The following is a 22,122-nucleotide window of genomic DNA, read 5'->3' on the forward strand; positions in this document are numbered from 1 at the left end:
TCTCCTTGGCAGTCTCAGACATTCCTTGCAACAAGGTCCGATTTGGAGCCATGTCCAAGTTGTATTGATATTGCTTGACAAAAGCCTCTGCCAAGTCTTTCCAGCTCTTGATGGTAGTACGAGACAAATGAGAATACCATTCACGAGAAGCTCCAGTTAGACTGTCTTCAAAATAGTACATTCACAGCTTTTCATCTTCCGTGTGAGCTTCCAACCTTCCCAGATAAGATTGGAGATGAGTGCGTGGGCAAGAAGCCCCGTTGTATTTCTCAAAAGTAGGGGGTTTGAACTTGTGAGGGATCCTTACTCCCTGAACCAGACCAAGATTGGTGACATCAAAACCTAAGGAATTTTGCGACTCCAAAGATTTGAGCTTCTCAGCAAGCTCATCCATACGGCGACTGGTCTCGAGGGCCTCGTCGTGCAAAGAAAATTGATCATACTGACAATCTTCAGTAACGGGGCGCCCGTTAATCTGAATCCCTTGATTCACATTGTACCTTCCGCCAATACCATTCCTAACATCTCCCATGTTGCCAACATTACCCGGGTTTCCATCAACATTTGCGTTACCCGCGTTTCCAGTGTTCACAGGGTTATTAGCGTTCCCAGGGTTACCAGGGTTCCCCTCAGCACTTGGTATTTCCACCTCTGGATCGGGCCTCGGTTGCTCAACCAATTCTCTCAGCTTCGCCTGGCCTTCTGCCATACCAGTCATCAATGTCATGAACTGATCCATCCTTTCACGTATATCAGCCAGTTCTTTCTATATCTGGTCCATTGCTAGTCGTGGACGGTTTTCCTTTGTCGGGTACCTGCGAACTCGCTTGGGACCAATAACTGCCTGATATAGGGAACAAACATTAGACACTGCGGTGACACCTACAAAACAAACAAGGGTTAGTATGCATGGTATGCGATGCACTGCTTATTCGATTTTAAGGCCCCCCTTAAAAAGGGAATACCCTGCAAATGAATAAGCATGAGATGTTGGATGTAAATATGCATATGATGTTATGCAATGCAATGGCATGTCAATCAGAATTGCTGGATCCGCTTGAACATCTGTCAGGTTGCACTGCCTGGAGAGAAATTAAGAGGATCAAGCAAAGCACAACAAACAAAGGTCATGGGATGGATCATGTTATCCTTAATATCAACCATCCATTTTTGGTGGATTATGGTTTACACCTTATCAACACCCAAGTTTCATTGATATTAAGGATACCTGAACGGATCAACCATGAATCAAGGGTTTGTTGCAAGTCACGAGCATGGAGTTTAGGTTAAGAACCACCCAAAGGGAGTGTACTAAAGTTTAAACCTGCCAAACATGTTCTACAAAAGGTTCCCATAGTCATAATCCCATCTTTCGGATATTATCGGAGGAACGACTACTCGTATTCCAAAAATATTCTTAAGAGAGACTCTTATGAGTGTAGTATCGTGTAACAATCGTATCAAATCTTACACTTGAACGACTTTCACACTACGTCCTACGAATAGGCCAAGATGGGTTTGGTAAACTAAGGTCCTTGGCTTCTAAGGTATATATTGGAAAAAGTAATGTCTAACCACAACTTACTTGTGTGACATTATTGATCCCAACATGACCTCCACCAAGTGAATGGGCTTGCAAGTCAACTTGCTAAGGAATAACTCCACACAAGTCAACAAGACTATGCCACCGTGGGTTATTTATCCCAAAGGAGGGAAAGGAAACGCTCAAAGTAAACCTGGAAAAAGGAAAGGACAAGACAGGGTCTCGCAACCAAATCTTGGGTTCGGGAGTCGATTATGCGAAGGGAAGGTATTAGCACCCCTACGCATCCGTAGTACTCTACGGGATCCACTTTTGTAGTTCTTGTCTAAAGGGTGTGGGTTTATCTAATGTGTTATTTACTAAAAAAAGGGGGTCAAAAGAAAATGACTCGCACGGATGTTGCATCCACTACATACGTATCTCATCTGAATATGAGAATCAGAGTCTTCGTAGCTCAGCTACCTAGGGGTTAAGGGTAATTGTGCTCGCTAAGACATCGCGTCTTATGCCTATGTATCTCATCTGGAATGAGAATCAGAGCAAGCCGTAGTTCGGCTAACTACGGGGTTATGGATTGGGTTTTGGACTAACAATGTTACTACGCAATCTACCGGATGCTCGACCTTTGGAGACTTACTCGCTTGTAGTAGAAGGAGTTAACGTGTTCTTAGGAGAAGAAAAATCAATGAGTTGGTAGGGTTAGGGATGCTCATGCAAAAAGGCAGTCCTTGACGAAGGAACCGCGCTACCTGTGGGGATACGAACACATACAAAACAAACATGTATAAAGTAAACGTGCCAACAAGGCAATTAGAATAAATCTCCCAAATGGGATCCCACAAGCAAAATGGAATATCCAGCGAGCTATCCCTGCAAAAGTCATGTGAGCCTTCACAAAAACTCAACAAAAGGGTTAGTGAAACGAGATAAGGATTAGGAGAAAACATGCTACGACAAACGTAAGTCAGATTAGAGCAAAATAGAAAAAAGCAAATGCTACTGTCGCGATCGCTACTGTCTCGCCTAATGCAGGCTTGGCGAAGCGTCGCTGCGTGCTCGCCTAGCGAAGGTGCTAGCGAGCGCCTGCGGGTTTTGGATTTTTCATGGATAACAGTATGGTTTCAGAAACCTCAAACCCTGTGGCATACACTTCAAAAATTAAACGGTTAAGCATTCAAGGCATTGTTTATACATTCATACATAATTATAAACCCGTGGGCAAAAACCTAATGTTACCTCACACATTCAGGTGATCCAAATTAAGAGCATAAAGGTAATGGGAATAAGGGCAAACCTGATTGGAGAGATCGGTTGAAATCAAATAGCACGGTTGGATTTGCAAATCAATGTTAGGGTTTGCTTGAGCTGAAAGTGTGTGAGTCAGAATGAACCTTTCAGAGTTGCCTGGAGGTTGCTGCAGATTAATTCTCACTCTCTCTGTCTAGGTTTCTCTCCAGGTTTTGTTCAGGGTTTTGTTTCAATGAAAACTCTAGTATTTATAGCCTAATGTTGGTATCTTAGCGGGCTTTTGAGAGAGGTCCAAATCTGAGATTTTTTCTTTTATTTATTTATTATTTATTTTTTATTTTCATTTTTCATTTTTTTTTTCGTTTTCCGTTTTTTTTCAAAACATGTGGGCTTCGCCTAGCGAGCATGACAGTTCATGAACAAACCTTTTCCCCTTCAAGATTAACGTTTTGACTGACGAATAGACCCCTGTTGGAAGTAACTCAAGTCTTTCCCTTGTGTTGACTGATCATCTAAATAGAACCCACAAAGTGTCTTGGATGATGTTCAAGCTTCTTGGAGCTAATCCCGATTGACATGATGAAATGCAATGTATCTAATGTTAAATGACCTAAAAATGAATGCGTGAATAAGGAGGGCAAATTTTGGGGTGTTACAGAACCATGTTGAACCAGGCATATACAAGCTCTAAACCAGATGTATACAAGTTATGATAACAACCAGACATGGGTAATACAACTTGGTTATGAAACCAGACTATGAAAGCTCTGACAAATCATGCTATATGATGAGACTGATAACCAAAATTTCTCACACTCAAGCAAGGATTTCAAATGAAATACTGGTGTACCCAAGCTGTTGCATTCTGGGAAGTTACTTCATCCATTATAATCAGGCTTCTTCCTTATGGGAAGATAGTAACCAAGCTTCTACCTAATGGAGGTTATTTCTTTCATGCTGATTGATATTTTTTGTATGTGTTACGATTATTTTAAGTCTTAAATTCAGGGGGAGGTTGCAAACCTAACTCTAACATTCTAAGCTGAAAAATAATTTTTAATAGTATAAAATCCAGGGGGAGCATACAAACCTCACCCTAATATTTTTATGTGATTAAACCAAGCAAAATTTGTTCATCAAAATACATGGTTTTGTCACACTAAAAAGGGAGAGATTGTAAGAACAAGATTTGGTTCTTCATTTGGCCTTTAGTTTTGATGATAACAATGCATTATTTCTTGGAGAAAAATTTTGTACGCTAATGGTTTTTATCTAGTGTGTAGCTTTTTCTATCAGGTTCTAACTCTGAAGCATTGACGTGTGACGCCATCAGTTCTGGAATCAACACACGTTGACTCTAAAGAGATATAAGTGCTTTAAAGCTCTTAGACAACGATTCTGATGAACGTTAATGCTTAAGACTTTGACTATTACTATGATTGAAGATCCTCTGAAGGATTGTCAAACTTCATGATTCTGCTCTCAAGTTCTGAAGATTCTGAAGAACACGATCTAGAGACTCTGAAGACCAAGTTATGAGGAACTATGTCAAGACTATGAAGGCTGAGGTTCTGAAGATTCTGTCAACTAGTATCTTGATCCTTCTAAGCATGACTCAACATCATTTCATCAGAAGCCTCTGAACATTAGAAGATATGATCAAAAGGTTTTGCATCATAAAAATAGTATATATTACAAGACCACCCTTCCCTCCACTACGTTGATTTTGTAGGCTAATGACAATAATATTATACCACTTTGTCTCCTATATGCAAACTATTATACAAAGAGACAACTACAATTTTCTATTCCAATTTTACCCTTCAACGGATATTTTAACAACATATCTAAATGAGACTTGGAAGATTGGAAGAAGTTGCTAACGCTTACGCTATTGAACATACACACACTCTTTACTAAAGTATATTTTATGTGTATAGTTTTGTAAACACACATTGAGTTTTTCTCGTTATTTTGTGAGATTTCATTGTATTAAAGTTGTGCTAATATGCTTTCTTTGAAGCATCCTTTGTGAACATAAACTTGTAAATTTCAAAGTTGTTTAAGTGGTTTCCTTGAGTGACTAGGTTTTAGTCAGATAGTCTCAAGAAGACAAATATGGTTTGTCTTTGTGGTGTCTGTAATTAGTCTCTATTATAATGGATTAATTCATTGTTGAGAAGGAAAAATCATCTTGGTAGGGTGGACTGGAGGTATCTTCGTTAACAACTAACCAATATAAAAATAACCTTGTTATTTTTTTTGTGTTATTGTTTGATTGAGTTGGTTTTTGAAAAAGATTTTGTTTTAAGAAACCTTATTCAAACCCCTCTTTCTTGTGTTTCTTGTCACCTTTTAGGGACTACCTTAATCGTTGTTGCATGAGAATATGGATACAAAAAGGTCTAGAAAGGGGGGGGGGGATTCACATTCTTTGATGTCTTGTAGATCTAGGGTGTGATTATAATAAGATATAAGTTGGAAAAATATTGAAAGAATCTTACTTCTTGTTGTTTAGTAGTGATGAAATCAAAGAAGAGGCTGGAAAAGCTTAGTCTTTTAGGGTTCTTGATGATTTTGTATGAACAATCTCACACTTACATGTTTGAATAAAATATGCAATGCAAGAGAATGAAGTAACCTACCTATTTATAGTGTACAATATGAATATTTGATTGTGTATTCCTGGAAAGCTTTTAATATAGATCGTGTTGATTGAAAATCAAATAAAATTATTTATAGATTAAGAGTACTAATTGATTAGCTAAGGATTCTAATAGATTAATTAGCCAAATTCTTAGGATTTTGTGCAATATTCATTAATGTTGGGATTTAATTTGCTTTAGGCACAAGTTTGGGTTGAATTTTATTTAAATTTTGTGAGACATGCTCTTGTAATCGATTGTCATAATGTTCTAATCGGTTGAGCAAGTGTGGTTCAACCTCCTTGGTATATGTTGGATTTTTGACTTTTCAGCACCCCCATTTGTCATTATTTGCACCCATTTACTATAAAATAATATAATACTCATCTTTTGGGTAAGAAAATAATTTATTGATATGAATAAATTATAAAATTTATTATTTTTAGGGTTAATCAGATTCTTCTGATTATTTCAATCTTAAAATAATGTATACCACTACAAGCATATCCATTCAATTGATAACTAAGGATCATAAACTTTGAGATATTCTCAAATAATTTTATTTGATCATAACGATTGACATTTTCCATCGTCGCTCATCCTCGGTTTAGATACTTCATAAATTTTGTATATTGTAGAAGTATACTATTAGTTTGCACAACTCTATTAATAATTGTCAAATCCTCGAGTTGTAAAGCATACCTGCAAAACAATAAGATTTCACCTTTGATGCCTATATTTTTGTGGGCCTAGGTACATTAGTCTCACAAAATCTAAGGTAGTTACCTTTATATCTTTTCAACTTATTAAAACAAAAAGGTTCTAAGTGTCTTATTCTCTTACAAAGTGTGCCCTTATAAACTCGATGATTATTTTCCTTATAATCTATACCTTTCCTAGGTTTTCTATCCTTATTAAATCCTATTTCGTTTTTATTTATGGACAATATTTGACTTGATAAAATTAGGTCAACCTTCTCTTTTTTTATTGGGTAAACTTTTCTAGAGTTTAACGAAGATCAATCACTTCTTTTATAAGTGAATCACACCATTTACATTCTTCTTTTGAATTTTTATGTTTAGTTATTTCTATTTTTAATGAATCATTTATTTATCTAAGATGTCTTAGTGATTCCTTAAGACCCAGTATACGTTCTCTCAATTTATCATTTTCTTTCACTAACTGACCATTCATTCTAAATAGTTGAGCATACGATGGTTTTACATATGGAATAGTATCTACCTCGTAGGATGGCTTTAAGCATATTTCATCTTCTACATCAGAAGAAGATTCTTTCATATTTCTTCAAGAGGTTGATGTGTCAACTCCTCTTCTTTGTTCCAGTATTAAAGAAACTTTTTCTTCTTCTTTGTTGTTCCTTGAACAAGAGGGTTCTTCGTTTGGTGTTGATTTTTCAGAGGATCATTCAACTACCGAGTATGTGCTTTCGAATGATTATATTAGAATTGAATGATATGAGTATGATGAAGTTGATTATTCTTCAATTTTTTCTTCTTAATCTTTAAATAGTTGAACTAGCTCTTTCAACTTTTCTATAATTTCCTTCTTTCTATATTTTTCCTAAAACTGATTAAGGCTTATATCTTTTGATTTAAGAGTTGGTTTAAACTTATAATTTTTAAGTCTTAGATATTTGTTAGTGATATAATTTACAACATACTTCCCAATATTCCTAAGCTTTGAAAAACATTTGAGAGTAATATGTTCCTCTTCTTCGTCTCGTGTGTTCATTCTCTATTGTTTGATACTTGGAGAAACTCCATATGTTATTTCAAGAGTTTTCCATAGTTTATTGGAATTGTAGAATTTACTATCATTTATAGGCATTGTTCTAAAGCTCTTAGGTTTAAAATCTATTTCAAACCTTATCTTTTCCTCTTTGTTCCAAAGGGAGTTAGGTTTATCTACCACTTCATTATTTACTTGACAAGTGGGGATAAATGGACCTTTCATTATTGTTTCCCACAATTTATGATTTATACTTTGAAAAAAAACATTAAACCTAGCTTGGAAAATATTAAATCTACTTTCATTAAAAAGTGGTGGTGTGTTTATAAAAGATCACTTGTCAAAATTCATCTTCGTCCTAAGGAGATTAGTCATTGAATAAGAGTTAGGCTCTAATACTACAAGTTAGATATGTGACTTCACACACAATAGGAGGGGGGTGAATTGTGTGGTTTAGAAAAAAAATGTTTTGAAACAATTTTCGGCATGTAATCAGAGTTTTAAAACATTTTGAAAATTCATTAGTGTTTAAGCATCAGATATATATTGCAAACTGTAAATTGCAAAAAATAAAGAGTTAAGAGAAAGAAAGAATACCGAGAATTATAGAGGTTCGTTCAAACAATAAAACTACTTACTCCTCTACCAATAATGGATATTGAGAGTATCGAATGAACATTGAGAGATTTTAGTAAGAAATGCTCACAAACCCCCTTATAAAATTAAAATGGTTTACTTTCAACCAAAACAACATGATTTGTAATTTAGCAGTTTGAGTCTTCTCTTTCAAACGGTGGATCGAAATGGTTAGTCCTCTTTCCATAAACGATAGATCAAAGTGGTTAGTCTTATTTCCACAAGAATCTTGGAGCGATTACTTTTCAAGATTCTAAACAAACTTTGTAAGATTTTACCTCGAGTTACGCTCACAAACCTTTAAACTTTAGTTTTACATGGGTTGACCAATAACCTCTTAGATTTTAATATCGAGTTAATCTCAAACCTTATCCAAGCTTTTCTCACAAGCCAAGCTTTAACCTAACCTTGATTTTAGCACAAGCTGTGAGATTTTACCATTGGCTGATCTGAAACCTAAATAAGGGCTTGAACACACAATCCAAAAACCAAAAGCTTTTTTGGTTTTAGCTTATAACCCAAACAATCCTTAAATAGATAATATTAAATCAAGTTGTTAAAAAAAATTCCCTTGGTGAATTTTACATTTCTAAGCTCCTAGAATTATAACTTATCCTCACTCATAAAAGAAATTTCTCGCAGAAGCATTTCAATTAAAATATTAATGAGAGAAAGTAAATGAAAAAGTTTAAAAAGAGAGAGAGACAGACAGAGAGAGAGAGAAGTGTCAAAAAACGATTCTGAATGGTTTGAAAGTAATACTAATCGAATAGAAACTTCAAAGGTAATTGATTACCAACTCAAAATAGGAGAGAAAATATAGCTAGTCGTTGCACATCATTAAGATGTTGTCATAATTGCTTAGGAATCAATTTTGAACTGATCTAATTGATTAGATAAATGCCCTAATCGATTAGAAAAGGAAAAACTTTGCCCATAGCAATTTTGATTGCTCTTAATTCATTTAGCACAACTTCAGGATATTTTGGAAGATATTTTCTTGATAAAAATTAGTTTGAAAATGTGTTTTTGTTTGTATATGATTTAACCACAAGCTTTTATGAGAATGCCTTTTTGCTTTACAAAACTTTCACTCGGACTAATCTAGGGCTTCCTTGCACTTCAAGACTTTGTCAGATGCTTTCTTTTGTAGACACTTGCTTGAGATTATATGAGATGAAGCTTGAGCTTATATTCCACTTTAGTTGCAATCATCAGATAGTCAAATCCATCAAATCCTAATACTTAAGTTTGTGCCTTTATCCGCTTAGTCCTTCCCCATAAATGAACTAAGTTGGGCGAGTTATGTTACGCTCATGTTCATATCTGACCTAGATTATTAGAATGTACAAAGTCCTTAAAACATGAGACTTGTAGGGGGAAATGCTTTAGGTGGAAGGCTCGTATGTACATTATCATTTATATTTTTATTATTACGAGGAGAAGAGTTCTTACACTATTTTATATTAAAGTTACTTAATTGCATTTGTAATTCTATATTAAAAGTAACTTTTTAAAACTTCCATCTATTTTTCTTTTTAAAAAATTTAGTTTCTTAGACTGTTTTTGAATTGATGTATCACAATGAAGGATATAGCATAATGGAAGACCATGAATATAGTAGAGTGCGATGAAACATATATTTCATTTTATTGTTAGATTATTTTAAATATAAAATGTCGTTATTCTAACATAAATGTCGTTATTGTTAGGTTATTTATCTTGTTTCATTCTATTTCAATCACTATTTATAAATTTAAGCAATGAAATCTTATTATTTATAACTTTATTCTCATATATTTTTAATCCAAAGTATATCCAAAGTTTTAAACATTGACAACAAAAAGGAGAAGATGGATAAAAGAATAAACGTAATCTATATTTATAAAGAAATTACATGGAAGAAGAAAAGGATCAGAGATCGACATGGAATGATGCAAAGATTCATAACAAAGCCTAGTGCTTTCCTTGAATTCTTTTTGCTCATCGTACTATTTCAACTATGATCACAACAATTTCCATTTCTCAAAAAATTATGGCTGCTGGAATCGGAGAACTAGCCGGAGATTCAATTGGAAGACCTTTCCTTACCTTCAATTCTATTCCTGTTGGTTCACCAGCTGGCATTTTCAACAAAGCTTAATTAGATGATTAACTAAGAACATGTATAGATTTAGCATTCATATTCAAAATATATGATATTATAAGGAAGAATGATAAAAATGATAAAGTGAAACTTACGGTTGTTTTCGTACATAGGGAATTGACAACGATATTTACATATAGGATGGGCAATGGGTTTCGGGTAAAACATAGATTTGTAGCAATAATCGTAGCATGCTTCTGGGGTCATCAATTTATCTTCACCTTGAACAGTTACAACAAACACCAACAACAACAATGCAACTAACTTGTTTGACATTTTTGTTTCTAATTCAACTTTAAAATGTAAAATTATTTGCTTTGTTGTTGTTGGTAGTTTTATATGTTTTCCTTCTTCCTGATTATTATTTTTCAACCTTGGTAACTATATATACTACATAAACCCGTGTGGCTCGGAGCCATACATAATTTTAACATGCATAGCTAAAATTTCGGTGTTTATTTTAAGGAGAAAAAAATTGTTACTCGTATGTTTTGATGGATACCAATATTTAACAATAATTCTAGAATGTCCGAGTGTTATTTTCTGTATTTAGGAATATTATTTGGTGTTTTGGACTTTTGTATCTATCAAATCTATTAATAATTAGAAGATAAATTCCAATTATCATATCTATTAATAATTGAGAGGTAGCACTACAATAAAATGCTTACCATTTACATTGTGAAATTTTTTTCACTAAATAATATTTGTTTGGGGTTTATCCTTCGTAATCCTTAAAATAAAAAATAAAATGAATAAAAGCAATTGTATGTGGCAATCCCTCGCAAATGTTAAGGAGGGTGATTTTGAATTTTAAAATTGACCTTTTACGAAGGGATGTCTCTTAGCTAATAATTTCAATAACTTTTTCGATGGGCAAGCTCATGCGACTTTTAAGATCAATCTGTCACTTGTTCTATATTACAGCTACCTCGTGTTAGTCGCTTTAATAAATGTGTTGACAATTGCGAGGGACACCCCTAGCCATATATTTACATTGCATTTTCGAGGGGCCGTCCCTCGAAACGATTGAGATGTCTCTGCACATTATCCCATCACCCTGAGCACGTGTCCATCGCTTTAATAATGTCATTACAATATTCGAGGGGCTACCCCTAGCTAATTATGACCGTTTAGCTGGCGTGGGGAGTCCCCTCACAAAATGCTTTCATATATTTGCAGGCCACTTCTATTTTCTCTCTTTCTCATATCCTTTCAAATTTTTTTCAATTTCACTTTATTAACATTATTCTTCCACCACCAAACTCAAATTTCAATTTCATAAAAAAAAATTCAAGACACTTGTCATTTGGAAAGTAATTTTATAAATTCTTTATTTTTTTTCTTTTGATTTTTTGGATTATATCAAGCCCTAAATTTTATTTTACTTTTTTCGTTTTTCATATTTTTTTTAAAGTTTTGCAAGGAGAATAAAATAAAAAAATTTAAGTTGTTTAATTTTTCATCAAAGGTACACTTTTGTTCTCTATTTTTTTTTTAAATATGAACATATGAGTCTTTGAATATTTATAGTTGTTTATTAATATTTGTTGGATATTAGTTAATATTTGTTAATATTTATTTATTTATTTAAAATTGTTAATATTTTAATATGTTGATATTTGTTAACAATATTTTAGTAATAATATATAATGTATTATTTAGTATTAGTTTTTAAACAATACTATATATTATGTAATAAATTACATATTATTCATTGATTCGTAATCTATTATATATTAGATATTATGTATTATGGTTGTATTACTATAAAAATAATATATTATTTATATATTATTTTTATGTATTAACAATATATTATATATTTAGTATTATTTATTAATATATATTATTTATAAATAATGTTAATAATGCTTATATAACATATTACTTTTATATAACATACTAGTTCTATATATTAGATATTATTTAGTGTTATTTATTAATTAGTAATATATCATATATTATATATTATGTATTACTTTACTATTATTTTAGAAATAATATGTTATTTATGAATTATATAACATCTTTCTTTTATATTTATTTTTGAAATAAAACTTAAATTTATTATTATTAATTATATAATATTATTTTAAAAATAATCCTTCCAAAATAGTATAAATAATATTTTGACAATAAAAATTAATAATATAACAAATATTTTATATTTTAAATTATTTAGTAATTTTAGTTTTTAGTAAACATAATACTTTATTTTTTTTACAAATATTAAGTATTATCTCATAAATATTATTATAAGAAAATAATGTTTTATTTTAATATTATATACTATTTTTGTTTATAATTTTAAAAATAATTCTTTTAAAAATAGTATAAATTATATTTTGAAAAATAAATTAAAAACAATATAAAAATAGTAAATATTTATTATTATCTAGTAATATAGTTTAGTATTATGTTAGTTAACATAATTACAACTTATAAATCATTTTAGAAATATTAAATGTCATATCCTAATTTTTAACCCTAAGATCTCACATACCATGGGCGTCCTTGCACATAAACAAGGTCGCCTTTTGGTCCCTCTCCCTCTCCTCTTTGGGTTTTGCTTTTGCAGGGATTATCAAACACCTCTTTGTTGGTGTTTTACCTTTGTGTTTAAATGTTCATTATCTAACTACTAGTCAAATAGAAAAATATGTTTTCTTTTCTTTAAGTTTATTGTGAAAGCATGATTCCTCAGCTACGTTTTCTTTGATTCCTCAGCAAAATGTGACCAATCATTGATTCTCAAGGGGAAATCTTTCAATGCACGACCTCTAAAGTTCTAAATCACCTTTCAATCTCATTTTGATCAAGAGTACATCAAACTTTTGTTGTTTACTTATCAAGAAAATTCAAAGTTTCATGCCTTCTTCACCAAGTTACCTCAAGGTTTGAGCAATCTAACCAAGAGACATTTAAGAACATATTATTTTGAGTTCATATGATCATCCATGTGCTTTGAAATGCAAGGGAAGTCTGTCGCATCCGCGAAAAACAACCGGCGGGCTGAAACAAAAACAACACAGAGCCGCCACCGTGCGTTATTTATCCCAAAGAGAGGGAAAGGAAACGCTCGAAGTAAACCTGGGAAAAGCATGGTCTCGCGATCAAAGAGAATGGGATCGGGAGTCGGTTATGCGAAGGGAAGGTATTAGCACCCCTACGCATCCGTCGTACTCGATGGGATCCACGCTCAAAAGATAGAAAAAAGGTTGCTAAAACAAACATCACACACACACATAACACAGGTGGGAGAAGGGGGAAGATGGCTCGCTAGGATATCGCATCCTATGCCTACGTATCTCATCTGGAATGAGAATTGTAACACCCCGATAATAATATGGTAATTATTTAAATTAAGTTAATAATATATTTATTAATTTAATTAGATAATTGGATTATTATTATTATTATTTTGGAATTATTTAATTATTATTATTGGGATAATAAAATAAAGTGGAAAATATATAAGTGTGAAATAAGGAAAAAGAGTCTCATTGGGAAAAGAAAGTTTTCACGTGTAACAGAGAAGCGATTGAGAAAGTGGAGAAAGGGCAAGAGGAAGAGCTAGAGAGCAAGGGTTGGAGAACGGAAAAGCTGGAAGCTCAAAGTTGCCGGATTAACTCAGGTAAGGGGGGTTTATCGTCGTTTAATGGGTATTATGGGTTAGCATGTAATGGGTAGTGATAAACCGTTGAATTGACCCTAATTGGGATTGTTGAATGCTGAAAATTGTGATGGATATGTTGTGTAAAAACTGAAATTGAACCTGTAATTGAGTGTGTTGTAATTTCCCTAACGTATAGCTTTTTACGGAATTAGAATCGGAGGTCCGGACGTCCTCCAACGGCGGAAAATGCGGAGAATTCTGCATTCTGCTTTGTGTTAGCGCAGGAACTGCTGTTTTGTCTGTGTTAACCGGTTAACCCAGGGTGTTAACCGGTTAACACTGCTGCGAATTGTGAAATTAGTGCTGTTTTGCCTGCGTTAACCGGTTAACCCAGGGCGTTAACCGGTTAACACTGTTGCGTTTTGCCAGAAAGTGTGTTTGTGCTGCGTTAACCGGTTAACCCAGGGCGTTAACCGGTTAACACTGTTGAAAAGTGAGAAAATTGACATTTTAATGTTGTGTACATAATGGATGTTTAGCCTATGGTAGCGTATGATGTGATAGGGATTAATTCCCGCTATTTTGAGCAGTATAGGTATTAGTAGAGTGTGCTAATACTGTGGTTAATTATTTGACATGATATGATGTTGTGAATGTACATGTTATGTATGCAATTGTGAATGGACTGTTGTATGGCTTAGAGTGTGAGCATATGTCCATTGTAGATTTTGTTGTTGATGTTGCATTGCTAGATGATTAGCATGCCTATTGTGGCCTTTAGGGTGGTAGCTAATTCCCATGGTGAGGAATTAGTGAGTTAGTCATTTTGGACTGTTGTTGATGTTTGCATGCTAGGTGATTAGCGTGCATAGCATGACCCATTTGGGGTGGTAGCTAATTCCCATGGTGAGGAATTAGTGAGTGAGTCACTAGGTCTCAAATGAGTGGGACTAGTGGGCTTGGTAGCCGTGCCTGGATTTGGACGGTGAGGTGAACTATATGTTCACAAATAGTCAGTACCGCATGCATGGAGTCTCATTGCATAATTGATGTATGGCGTATAATATGAATGGATGTATTCCAGTATTATACGTGTGTTGTGTGTTGTGTTGATGTTGAGTATGATTGAGTTGATATTGCTGTTACTGAATGTGTAATCTGATTTGGGTGATGAAATGTGTTATTTACTTAGCATTACATGATATTTATAATGCTTATTATATCGATTGAGGAACTCACCCTTACAACTATTTTTCAGGTAACGAGCAATGAGTTGAGTAGAAGTTAATGCTTGGAGTCTAGTGTAGTCTCCTTAGTGGGTCGTGCTCTGATAGATGTAACATCGGGATGGGATGTTTTAACTTGTTTTAAATGTTTTATTGTGGGTTGTGAACCATTTTACATGTAATGTTTTACATGATTGATGAGATTTATATCCGCTGCGTTGTATGCAAATGTTTATGTTTTGAATTAATAAAAGAGCATGACCGTTATATTGGTGATTGGTGTGAAGTAACTGTGTGACACCCTTGATTGCATATTACTCTGATTGACATATTGTTATTTTAATTAAATATTTGGGGTATTTTAGTAGGGTGTTACAAGAATCAGAGCTACCGTAGTTCGGCTCACGCACGCCGAAACAAAACAAACACACAAGCAGGCAAACATGGAACCCGAATGCCAATCGCTGGACTTACATCAGCTTCCGAACCAAACAAACCCACACTAGAAACCAGATGCCACTTGATGGACTTATACCGGACTCCAAGCACACGACAAGAGGATACGGAATGCCAATTGCTGGGCTTACATCCATCTCCTACACACACAAGAAGGGTAGCAAACAACAAGTTACTAAGGAGTCGGGAACTCGAGCCTAGCAACTGTCGAGCAAACACACACAAAAAGAAAAAGGGTGAACACACAGACTAACAGGGAGGCGGGAACTCGAGCCTGATAGCTGTCAAGCACAACACACGCAAAAAAAAGAAAAGGGTGCCCGGAGAGATCTCGTACGACCTCCTGCCTACGTACCTCATCTGGTATGAGGATCAGGGCAACGTAGTTCCCCTCAACAGGGGAGAAAGACTAGCCTAACCAGATACAAAGGGAGACACAACTAGGGAGACTATGACTCGAGCCTAGATGCTATCATGCATATCGTCCCTAAGTCAAGGTTGTTATCTAACTTGCTCAGGCAGCAAGCTAATCCTAACCAGGCAAAGCAAACATTCACAATTAGCACACACTATATACAGACAAAGTGGGCTCAAACAAAGGGTTAGGCTGCCAAAGCAAGCCAACTGTATCAGGTGATGTTAGCTCTTAACCCTGACATTGAGAGTCAGGGTGAAGCCAGATGAAATGGGAGTGAGGGGTGTGCCTCACAGCTCTTATCCCTGGCCAGGGAGAGCTTCAGACAAAGAAGTGTGGGTTCAGAAAGTGGGAACCCTTTTACACTTATGACACTGACTCAACTGTACAACTGTACAAGGATCTTGGGTTAGGATCCACAATGCGTCAACACCAGTTGTGTGAGCAAAGGGATGACTCAACAAGAATAGCAGGAGATGGATTGCACATCTCTTGTACCTGCCAATTGCCTTAATCAAGGTCTTTTCCTGCTTGGGGACAAAAATAAACAAGCACAGGCATTGCCTCTTAAGGAGGACTTCAGACAGGTGCCTGGCCAAGTAACAGGCCAGGTCTTCCAGACTACATGGAGAAAAGAAATTCTACCTCAAATGGTTTATACAACCAAGCAACAGCACAAGCAAGTTCACAATGAACTATAGCAACTAAGGTACCTGAAATCAATCCAACATAATCAGTATACCAGACAAACAAAAGTCAAACAGAAAATTACAAGTCCACAGCACAAACAGATAATAAGCATCAATGCACATAGGTTCAAGCCACAAGGCCTAAGCATAAATCTCAATGCCTACAAAACAAACTCAAGGTTAGTCATAAACAATCAATAAACCAACTCCAATTGAGTGCACATCATCAAGTATAAGCAATTGTGCTCTTTGACCTGAAACAAAGCTCAAATGTGAGAACACAAACCACTAGTACAAGACTAGGGTCAAAATGGGATCAATAAGTCAAAACAGAACATGAAACTTATCAAAAATGAAGATCAATCAAATAAGAATCAAATCCAATTGGTCTCATGTTCATATCATCAACCATTATCATTTCATGTGGCAAAGAGTACAAAGCATGCAATTTAGAACCTCATAGGACCAAACAGAAAGATCCAGTTCAAATCAATTCACAAACATTTCAATAAATCCCCAAAAAATTCATGGATAAATATAATTCACAACATAATCTACACACAAAATTTCAGGCCATTTGGACCAAGGGAAGAAAGTCAATTAAATTCCACAAGTCAAAGCATACTCAAACAAGCTCATACAAGGCATTAAATCATGCATCAACTTCAAGCAATCATAAAACAGAGTAGGAACATGATAAATGAGTGAATCCAAAACCATGGCAAACTTCAAGATGTCTATAATACACATGCCAAATTTCAAATCCATCCAATAAACCACCAGAATTTCACAAAACATATGAGATCATGACTCACAAAAGGTTCACAATTGGTCAAACAGGGGAGAAATTCTCAAACAAATTGGAAATGCACTCAAAAAATTCCAGAAAAATTCACAAGTGAACCTAGCATCCCTAAGCATCATCCAGCAAAAATTCAGCTCATTTCAACTTCAATAGGCATGGTAACAAAATTTAGGAAGTTAGACAAGAAATGGTGTGACACAAATTGTCACACCTAGATTCAACAGCTCAAATCTCACAATCCAGTAATGATAAAATAGCACACTCAAAGCCAAAAAGTCCCTAAAGGTCTCTAGTTTGCACATGTAAAATTTCAGGAATTTCCAATTAAGCATCATCTTTTCATGATCAAAATACCAAGCAATGTGCATGAAAGAACACATATGAACAAACCCTAGACCATTCAACCAATCACACGTGCACAATTTCCACAAAAATCACCAAAAAATAAAGGACATTACAAGGATCATGGCACAAAAAAATTCAGTCAATTTGGATTTGTGGTTTAGGAGTTATGATTTTTTCAATTGGAAGAAAAATAAAAAATGTGAATGGAGGCATGTGAAATCATGTGAAGCAAATGGAAATAAATGTCCAAAAGGCAAATTATGGAAATGCGCTAGCAAGGAATCGAAGTACGTCCAATTTCAAAAAGTAGCGCGCGCTACAGTGACGAACAGCAAAAGCATGGCCAAACGCGAAAATACGGATCAAAGCAAGGTTCTGGAAAAAATTTCAAACATTCATACGCGTGTTCTTCCATGTTCATCACTTCAAGAACAAATGTTCACCAAATCACACAAACCTTATATCAATGCAAAGGTCTCACAACGTACATCAACAATATCACATTCATTAAGCCTAATTCATCCTAATTTAAGAGAATCGAATCAAAACATATTCGAGCACAAAACTTCAAATCAACATAACTTGTTCGTTTCTCAACCAAATTTAATGGAACAAAGTGCAAAATGACCTACTAAGAAAGATCTACAAGAAGCATCAAACAATTTCATGAATGGTTAAAGTCGAAATGTGACCTTCTCAAATGTGCAGAAGTTGAATCGTGCGTTTTAAGCTTTGTAAGTGCAAAATAAAACTTCTATGATGCTTGGATAGGTGAATGGAACAAGGTTTGTTGCTCAATTACGCACGATCTTGATGAAATCTCTATTTGTCATTGTTGCACCTCACTTTAACAGTCCACGATTTGGCTTGATAGTGATGAAATCTTGCTTCAATTAGCTTCCAAAATGCATGTAGATGATGAATGGATGAAGATCTTGGCAAGGCTTGTGAAGAAATTGCAAAAAAAATGAAAGAAGAAGTTGAAGAATTTTGGAGATTTTCAGATCTAGATCTTGATTCTGTTGTTGCTAATCAGAAAACAGTTACAATTTAGTTTATATATGCATTGTTAAACATGTTAGTAATCATGATTAGTGTAATTACAATGGATTAGTGAAAATCAAGTTTTCATGCTAAATGGCAATTTGGTCAATTCACCCACACATGTGCAATGCAATGTAACAGTGCCAATTTCTGGTTTGAGCAAGTTTTAAAACATGTTTGTGAGCTGATGCAAGTGGAATGGAGTGAAAACAATGAATATTTTGCAAAAACACCTTTTTCCCCCCAAATTTCAAAATTGGTTCACTTGAAAAATGGACTTTTTATGTGATGAGTTTTCATGACAGGTAATGCTTGTTTTGGATAGAGGACATCAAAAGAATTTTGCTCAAAAAAACCTCACTCCATTTGGCCTTGTGAATCAAAAGTTATGCAACTTTGAAATTCAACTTTTTTGGACAATAATCAATCCATAACTTGCCAACCACAAATTCGAAATCCATGTTCTTGGGCTTTTTGGAAAGGTGAGAGCAAGACCTTCAACTTTCATGTTGGACAAAATATCAGTTGAAGCATTTTTGGACATGTAATTTTGAGGAGAAAAACTTTCCATTTTTGGCAGTTTTCAATTACAAGTCACTTTCTATTTTTGGAAAGTTTCCATCTGACTTTATTTTCTTCATTCTTGATGTTTGAAATGTCAAATGAAACTTGTTTGGACATGAATGAAGTGTCTCTAACTCTCTCCCACCTCCAAATCCATGAATTCAGGCACAGTTGACCACAATTGACTTTTTCTGACTGATAGATGAATTGGCTGTGCACAGATGAACTTGAGCCTCAAACTCCTGATGTAATGGCTCAATGATGAAACCCTAACTTCCATAAGCTCAATATAATCATATGATGATCCCCATATCCATTGAAACCCTCATCTCCTTGCAAAACCCTGATTGGCACAATTCAGATGATTAGGGTTGACCAGAGGTCAAAACCCTAATCTCAAGGCATCTGATCAAGCATAATGAACCTCTGGGTGATGAAAAAACCATGACGATGATGATGTACCATTGCTACCAAGATAAAGCTCAACCTCTTTGAAGAACCATGAAACCCTAATTTGAAGCACCAACCCTCAGATGGCCAATGATCAATCCAATGAAACCCCAGCTTGAATCTCAACCTCTTACCTTCTGACCAAGACTTGGAGGATGACTTGATTGTTGTTGCCACATGATATGCAAATATGCAATGACTAATGACCTACAAAATGAAATGCAATATGCTAAGCTAGTCCCAAGAGAGGAGGGCAAATTTTGAGGTGTTACAGCTGCCCCTATTCAATCCACTGTGAACCTGTCAATATGAATAGCCTCGGCTTTCAGATAATCAGGATGAAGAGTGATTGAATACCAAGAACAGACGAACAATTTGCACTCTGATGGGAAAATAATTAACAATGCCTGTCAGAATCGGCAAAGAAACACTCTTGAAGCAGAAAAAAAATCCATCTGGTACGGAGATAGTCGGCCTGATCACCGAAATAGAAACGTCGACCTGTATACCAAAATTTATGGTAACGCAGGGATAACCATGGCCTGAACACCACACATCCGCTGGGGATTGTCATCTCTTTTTAATGCTTTTCTTGAACCCCGAAATTTCCTGATGATAATCTTTTTTGCTTTTCTTGAACCCCGAAATTTTCTTTCGCGCAAATGATCCCGGATCACTGCATTTGAACCCCGACATCTTGTTTGCCAAAATAATGAACCCCATTCTCCATTTGAACCCCAATCGCCCGACGATAACTTGTGATCGCCGTTGTGAACCCCATTCTCCAGAAAACACTTTGTGTCTCCCTTTCTCCATTTGAACCCCAATCTCCAGAAAATGCCTCAACATTTCCCTTTCTCCGTTTGAACCCCGCTCTCCAATCTCTTGTGATAATTCCGCTGGCAACGTCGGAAATAACACCCAACACCACTCTGAGGGCGACATATCAGAGGGTACACCTTCACAAAAGGAAGGTAACATGTGCATCTCTTCCTCAGAAGACACCCATAACGACCTCCGTTGGCCTCAGCCAAAGTCTAAGGTGACACATGAACAGAAGATAATCCTGAGGACCTCATCCCGGATATAATCTTCAACTCCAATCTCTATTTGATCCCCGCTCTCCAGAAAATGCCTCAACATTTCCCTTTCTCCGTTTGAACCCCGATTGTCGCGCTGATCGCGTAACGTCCTTTGATTTCATTTCCATCTCCGCCCGACGGAAAAGTTTCCTCCAGTATCGCACTACTGGGGAACATTGTTGATCTGACGTCATGATGCTAAACTCCTCAGAGTAACACCTTCAACCAGACACTGACTAATGACTGGGAAGAAACTCGACGTTTACTGGACATCGAACAATGATGTTTACTCGACACCAAAGAAAACTCGACCAGACACTTACTGATGACTGGGAGGAAACTCGACGTTTACTGGACATCGAACAATGATGTTTACTGACACCAAAGAAAACTCGACCAGACATTAACCAATGACTGGGAAGAAACTCGACGTTTACTGGACATCGAACAATGATGTTTACTGGACACCAAAGAAAACTCGACCAGACATTAACCAATGACTAGGAGGAAACTCGACGTTTACTGGACATCGAACAATGATGTTTACTAATACCAAAGAAAACTCGACCAGACGATGATCGACACGACACTTACTGGTATCGCAAGGATGACATCCACATTTGTCCAAAACCAGGCAGACGCTTGTCGGGGACTAACTGGGAAATACTGCTACTCCAAAATCACGATGCTGAACTCCTCGGAGTGACACCTTCACCATCCAGCGAAACCAAATCTCAAGCGGTAACCACGGCTCGAGTCGCGCTGATCGCGTAACATTTCCATCTCTGTCCGACGGAAAAGTTTCCTCCAATATCCCACTACTGGGGAACACTGCTGACCTGACGTCACGATGCTAAACTCCTCAGAGTAACATCTTCACCATTCGACGAAACCAAATCTCAAGCGGTAACCACGGCTCGAGTCGCGCTGATCGCGTAACATTTCCATCTCTGTCTGACGGAAAAGTTTCCTCCAATATCCCACTACTGGGGAACACTGCTGACCTGACGTCACGATGCTAAACTCCTCAGAGTAACATCTTCACCATTCGACGAAACCAAATCTCAAGCGGTAACCACGGCTCGAGTCGCGCTGATCGCGTAACATTCTCCGATCTTCATTTCCATCTCTGTCCGACGGAAAGGTTCCCTCCAGTATCGCACTACTGGGGAACACTGCGGACCTGACGTCACGATGTTAAACTCCTCAGAGTATCAACTTCACTGACCGGCAAAACCCATTCTTGGATGGTAACCACAGCTTGGGGTTAACTTATGCTTGCAATGCTGATGTTGATCTTCCAACCAGCGAAACCACCTCTCAAACGGTAACCACAGCTTGAGTAGCATCTTCACCTTGGTGAAACATAAATCTCAAACGCCGACCTCGGCTTGAGACTAGCTGATGCTTGCAATGATGATGCATGATGATTTTTAAAGCAATGCTCCATAATTATGGAA

The sequence above is a fragment of the Lathyrus oleraceus genome, chromosome 6 (genome assembly GCF_024323335.1).
Source record: "Lathyrus oleraceus cultivar Zhongwan6 chromosome 6, CAAS_Psat_ZW6_1.0, whole genome shotgun sequence".
Taxonomy (NCBI): Eukaryota; Viridiplantae; Streptophyta; class Magnoliopsida; order Fabales; family Fabaceae; genus Lathyrus; species Lathyrus oleraceus.